The following is a 7036-nucleotide window of genomic DNA, read 5'->3' as shown; positions in this document are numbered from 1 at the left end:
AGTGAATGTCCAATAGTGTTCTTTGGGATAAAATTTAGTGAGGAGACGTTTATGGGAATTATATCATCCAGTGGAAAAGAAGTGTTAGAAACTGTACAACTTTGTGTTTATGATTTGTCTTATTTTAAGAAATCCTCCAAAGGATAATTAAATGCATCAAGCTGGTAAAGAAGAATCTTTATATTCCAAAATTATTCTTTTTTCAGCAGAGCTTATTTGGTGAGTACCTTTTAAAGTATGGATGCTTAGTACATTTATATATGAATTATCAATTAGAAATAAAACGTGAAAATGTATGATTAAGTATGTCATTTAATTCGTATGAAAGTATTACCCAACCTACGAAGTAATTGAGTATATTTTAAGAACCTATTTTATTACGTTAAAGTGTCTCTGCTTCTCCAAGGTTGTGTCATTTATATTTAGCTACATATGTTTCCTTTTTTTTTTTTTTTTTAAGATTTTACTTATTTGACAGAGAGAGACACAGCGAGAGAGGGAACACAAGCAGGGGGAGGGGGAGAGGGAGAAGCAGGCTTCCCGCGGAGCAGGGAGCCCGATGTGGGGCTCGATCCCAGGACTCTGGGATCACGACCTGAGCTGAAGGCAGGCGCTTAACGACTGAGCCACCCAGGCGCCCCTACATATGTTTCCTTTTAAAGTTAAAGGAAATGGTAATATATGAAATGGGTTCTTGGACTGTGTGTTATGATATTGTATCAATGGTGCAGTAAATCAAATGCTGGGCAATATTAAAGTATGTTCATAACTCACGTTATCCTCATGCTTGAATTTGCAGGCCACCTTGACACAGATGCAAATATAAATAATTTTGTAAATTACTGAAGTACCTAATTTAATCACATTCAATTATATGGTCATGTATGAGTAAATCTCATTCTGATAATTATATATGAGTAATCATGATATTCAGAATCATAGTGTGGTTAACTATCTAAATTAGATAGAAAGAAATATCTATTTTGGATTACATAGAACAAGTTTCATTTAGCATTGAAAGGTCAAGCTGAAGACATTTTTAAATGGCACTTCCAAAAACTGTAGCACTTTTATTGCCAAAAGACAGTGAAAAATGCATTCTCCACATAATTTTGAATGCAAAAAAGGAAATCAAAGAAATAAATTTCAGTTTCGTCTTTTGGCTGAATGTCACTGATCAGCAGGAATCTTTGCCTCAATGTCTTCCTTAGTAGCTTTGCAAACTGTCACTCCAAAGTTATAATGGTTGGAGAGATGGTAGACCAACACGTTTCTGGTCTTTTTGAATGTTTTAACTTTTCTTATCTGGTTCCTGGAGATGCCTTTTGGGCTGACTTTTGGTTTGCTGAGCCCAAGACCAAAAATTTACATGAAGACTTGTTTTGAGACTGGTCTTCTGTGAAAACAGTTATACTGTGAGAAGTGGTTTGTTCAAGGAATCCACAGTAGTTAACAGACACCCGTGAATGTCTCTATTGCCTAGCTCACTCACTTTTCCCAGTCACTTTTAGCCCAGTTTCTTTTGGCTTAGACATAACTAGGAATAGTATGACTTATGCCTACAGTTTCAAAAACACAATAGGACAGTGAGAGCCTTTAGCCACAGTTTGCTAGACTACCACAAGATGGGGCTAAATTATAAGGAAGCTGGCTAACTTTGGGCTCTAGGAGAGCAAGCGGTTGCCTAATTTTATTTTTGCTGTTGGTGCTGCGGCTGGGAAGGGAGGATGAGTTTATAACAATATAAAGCTTACAAAGTTTAACTAGCAATTGAAATATTTTAAAAAACAACTCTGGAAGAAGTATTTCTTCTTTCCAAATGATCCTGATTTTAGTGGATGTATATAATCTTTTCTTGCCAAATAATGAGTTTGAGTTTGTGCATGACTATATAGATACCCTGAATTATTGTACTGACTGATTATGCATCTTCATGTATAGCATAAAATGGTACTTCTAAAGAGATCTTTTATAGGCTTCCTTAAGATAAAATACCTCGTCCTTGCTTTTTCCCCCATTCCTCTCTCTCCTCCCTCTCCCTTCCCATCCCTCCTACTCCTCCTTCTTTTTCTGTCTCCTTTTCCATCTGTCTCCCATTTTTACCAGATGACTAATAGGCTAAGGATGTTTTTTCATTTCCTATATCTCCTCCCACCACTGTGAATGAAAGGGCTGAGCTAGCCATGCTCAGATAGACCTGAAGGGGTTCTCTGGGTCGGAAGGAGCATGCGTTGGAAGGATTCAGGGTCTGCTCTTCTGTGCCCAATGTCAATGAAAATTAAATAAATTATACTGATAATCAGTCATTAATCAACTATTCATTGAACACTAACTCTGAGCTAGGTATTATCCTATATGTTAAATATTCATTAGTTATTAAGTATATGTAAATTAATTATAGATATTAAGTATATATTAAGTTAATAAGACAGACACGAGTTCTTTTTTTTTTTTTAAAGATTTTATTTATTCATTTGAGAGAGCGAGAGAGAGAGAGAGAGAGAGAGAGAGAGCACCTGAGACAGGGGAGGGGCAGAGGGAGGAGCAGACTCCCCGCCAGCAGGGAGCCCGATGCGGGACTCGATCCTGGGACTCCGGGATCATGACCTGAGCCGAAGGCAGTCGCTTAACCAACGGAGCCACCCAGGCGCCCCCAGACATGAGTTCTTTTATCGTCAAGTTTTTATAAAGGCACAGATAAATTTTCAGTTTGATGACTTCTGAAGAATATATTTATCTGTGGGGCCAACAACATCCAAGTCCAGACACAAACATGTCATCCCTTTAGGAAGTCCCGTCATGTCCCTTTGATCTATTTTAAGGCTTTCCCCCCTGAGCACCCCCTGCCTACAGCAACCATCCTGATTTCTATATCCCTATGGATTAGCCTGGCCTCTTCTTGAACTTCACAGAAGTAGAATGTGTTTTCTTCGTGTGACTTGTTTCACTCAGCATAGCATTTTTGAAGTTTATCCATGTTGTTGGGTGAATCAATAATGTGAGTTTTTATTGTAATGTTCTGTTGTATAAGTACACCACAAATTGCTTGTCCATTCTGCTGATGGATACTTTAGTTGCTCATGGTATTTGACTATCACAAATAAGGGTGCTATGAACATTCTTGTACACATCTTTTGCAGACATATACTTTGATTTCTTGTGGCTAAATGTCTGAAAATGGAATTGCTGGGTTGTAGAATAGGTATATTTTTAACTCTACAAGAAATTGCCAAATAGTCTTCCAAGCTGTCTATACCATTTTATCCTCTCAACAATAATACGAGAAATTTCCAGTTGCTCCCTGTCCTCACCAACATTTAGTATTTAGCCCGTTGTGATTTTAGCCACACTAGGGGGTATAAAGTAGCATTTCACTGTGAAGATGCGCACGTAAGTCAATTGCTAACAACACCACCCTAGCCATGGAGGGCGTGGCGGGGAAAGTTGGGAGGTTAAGAGTGAAAAGAGGAATCTTGTAGAGAAAAAACAAAGTAGCATGGGGGTGAGATTAGGGATAAGAGGGGATATAGGGTCCGAGTCCTTCAATTTGAGCAGCTAAGTGAGAGAGGTAGGAATCACTGAAAGTGCAGGTAGGAGCAGGGAGAAATATCACCTATGTGGTCCGTTTAGCTCTGTGTAGCCTCATTGATAGTTTAAACTTTACAAAGTATCTACATGATGTCTACATGATGGGGGAATGTTTGAGTTATGACAGCCCAGAACCTCTTCTTTGTCTTATTCATATGGTACCTTAAAATGCTGGTTATACTCTGTTAGAGTAATTACGCCTAGTTATAGAAGACATTTCATCCTGAAGAGTATATCCTAATATTAAATATACTCGTCACACTTTGCCCTTTACACAGCCTCACTTACAGATGGGATATTCTCTTTTTAAATAGTCTTTTAATCATAGCTGGAGAGGGGCTTTTTCTAGATCTTCTCCTAGTAAGATAAACATAATGCCTACTTAAAGTAGAATACAGAATTTATTGCTACCATAGGTCATCAAAACATTTTGGCAGACTTTTATTGGTCGTAGATATGATGGAATTAATATATTTAGATCTTGGCATTAAAAAAATCACTTATCACTGTACTTACATTTCACGATCTCAAATGTTAAATTCTGAATTTTAAAACTTGCCAACGAACTTTATAAAAAATAAACATTTGGGGCGCCTGGGTGGCTCAGTCGGTTGATCGACTGACTCTTGATGTCAGCTCAGGTCTTGATCCCAGAGTCTTGGGTTCAGGCCCTGTGTGGAGCCTCCTTAAAAAACAATAAAATAAAATAAAAAATAAACACTTACTTTGGGATAATTTTGGATTTATAGAAAAGATATGAAGATAATACAAGAGTCCCATATACCCTTCACCCAGACTGCCCTAATGTTAAAAACTTAACATAATCATGGTGCAATTGTTAAAAGTCAGAAATTAACATTGATACTTTACTGCTACTAAACTTCAGACTTTACAGTAGAGCATGCGGCTCTTGATCTTGGGGTGGAAGTTCGAGCCCCATGTTGGATGTAGAGATTGTTTAAAAATACAATTAAAAAAAAATAAAAGAAACTTCAGACTTTATTTGGATTTCATCAGTTTTTCCACTAATGTCCTTTTTTTTTTTGTTTCAGGATCCAGTCCAGAATATCACATTGCATTTAGTTGTCGTGTGTCCTTAGATTCCCCAGATCCGTGACAATTTCTTAGTCTTTGCTTGTTTTTCATGATCAAAGAGTCCTGATCAAATATTTTGTAGAACGTCCCTCAGTTTGTGTTGTCTGATGTTTTTCACATGATTAGGCAAGGATTATGGTTTGGGGGGACAAATATCACAGAGGTCCAGTGTCCTCATCATATCATTTCAGAGATAGATGATATCAACATGACTTATCACTGCTGATTGATGTTGAGCTTGGTCGCTTGGACAAGGTGGTATCTGTCATATTTCTCCATGGGAAGTTCCTGTTTTTCCCTTTTCAGACTTTTTCTTTGGAAGTGGGTCATTAAACTCTGTCCACACTCAACACGTGTGTACGTGTGGTAGAGGTTGTGGAGGATGGACATTAAGTTTCATCTTGTGGAGCAAGGGAAGATTACTTATATTATCTGGAATTTTTCCGTAAAGAAAATGTATTTTCTCTCCATTTATTTATTTATTCAATAATTTATATCAGTATGGACCATCGATGTTTATTTTATACTTTGGGTTGTAGTCTAAAAATACATTTTTCTTCAAATTCATCTGGTGTTGGTCATTGGGAGCTATTTTAGGTTGGCTCCAGTGTTCTTTTGACCCTACATACCCCCTATTTATTTCCCTTTTCAGTGCTTTTTTCTTTTTGGCACTGGAAGATGCTCTAGAATCATCATGTTTTTTCTTCCATAGTAGCCCTAGAATCAGTTATTTCTTCAAGGATCCTTAGTTCCATTATTGGAAAATTGTATTTAGAACAGTAAGATCTGAGCACTGGGTGTGCGTATTGATACTGAGGTGTCACGACCTCTAGGCTCTCGCTGAGGACAGAGCTAGGGAATATGTGTACATATACTAAAAAATGTATAAACACCTATCTGTAATCTGTCTATCAGTCATCTAATCTATCTTTTTATCCATGCATCCGACCACCCAGAACATTAGTTCATACTGATGTCTCTGACTAATCAAGTACCACAGAGTTTATCCCCTAACTGCGCTCCCCCATGACTGCTATTTGTAATTTCTTTCTCTGATAGTGAGAAACCTAGATCCTATTTATCTAGCATTTATTTGCTTATTTTTTTCAGTCCTAGTAGACATAAAATATAGTTTCAGAATATTAACTGATACTCCTATGAGAAACAAACTCACTAGTGTGCTGTGTTTATGTACAGTTCTTTTTTTTTTTAAAGATTTTATTTATTTATTTGAGAGAGAGAGTGAGCGAGAGAAAGAGAGAGAGCACAAGCAGGGGAAGCGGCAGGCAGAGGGAGAGGGAGAAACAGACTCCCCGCTGAGCAGGGAGCCCGATGTCGGGCTCAAACCTGAGCCAGAGGCAGACGCTTAACGACTGAGCCACCCAGGCATCCCTGTAAAAATGCTGTTTTGTTATGTAGGTAAACTTTCTTTACCTCTACTGCCTTCAGTGAGGTTATATCCTACACTTTTATTATAAGTAATTCATCATGCCCATCATCTTTTGTATCAAAATGCTTATTTTTTTCTCTGCTGCTCTTCCTTTGTTTAGTACTCTATGTGTGCTGGTATATAGATGCCCTTTATATTTTCAAGAGAGTTTAGTAGCCAAAGTAGAGTTTTCATGGGTGGAGCAGCTAGATATGAATTTGAGGACTGACTCACATACTTAAACTTCTCTGTAGAATTTAAGTTATAATATGGACTTTTCCTTCCAGCAGAACGTTTCTCAATGGCTTGGGAAATACCTGGGCTTGAAATACAGTGGGCGATGCTAGTGTTACGAAAGGCACAAGACTGATGGAAAATATACACCCTGTGTCCACACCCCGTGTAGAGCTGCTTTCGGTGGACGCAGGTGCCACAGGCTTGAAAAATCATTGAGAGAGAGTTGGACTAATTTTTCAAACGACTGAATTATATTTTGATGTTTATTTTTTCAAAACAATTTATTACTTTTAAGCTCTCCTTCTCTTTTAAGATCTTAATCTGAAAACTATCTTTACCACAAGTACTTCTTCCACTAATCTTATGATTATTTGCCATCTTTTATCTTTTTTTTATGTTTCCAGATTTGACTCTTTTTTTCTTTACCTAATGAGTCCTAATATTTTCACCACTAAAAAAAATCTCATAGAATAAAGCTAGAAATAAAACCTTACTTACATACCTGAACCTATTTTCCACTTTCCACCAGTTATCCATCTAGCTGATTAAACCAGATTATAGTCCTCTGATCTTGCTCCAGTGATGTTTACTAATGTTGAGGTCTTTGAGACATTCACTTATTTTTTCTTCTCCTTTCAGAGTAAATTTTGGGCATCTGGGGGTCTTATTCCCCATCAGTGATTTTGT

Source organism: Zalophus californianus, chromosome 11 (genome assembly GCF_009762305.2).
Source record: "Zalophus californianus isolate mZalCal1 chromosome 11, mZalCal1.pri.v2, whole genome shotgun sequence".
NCBI lineage: Eukaryota > Metazoa > Chordata > Mammalia > Carnivora > Otariidae > Zalophus > Zalophus californianus.
Note: the sequence above shows the minus strand (reverse complement) of the source record.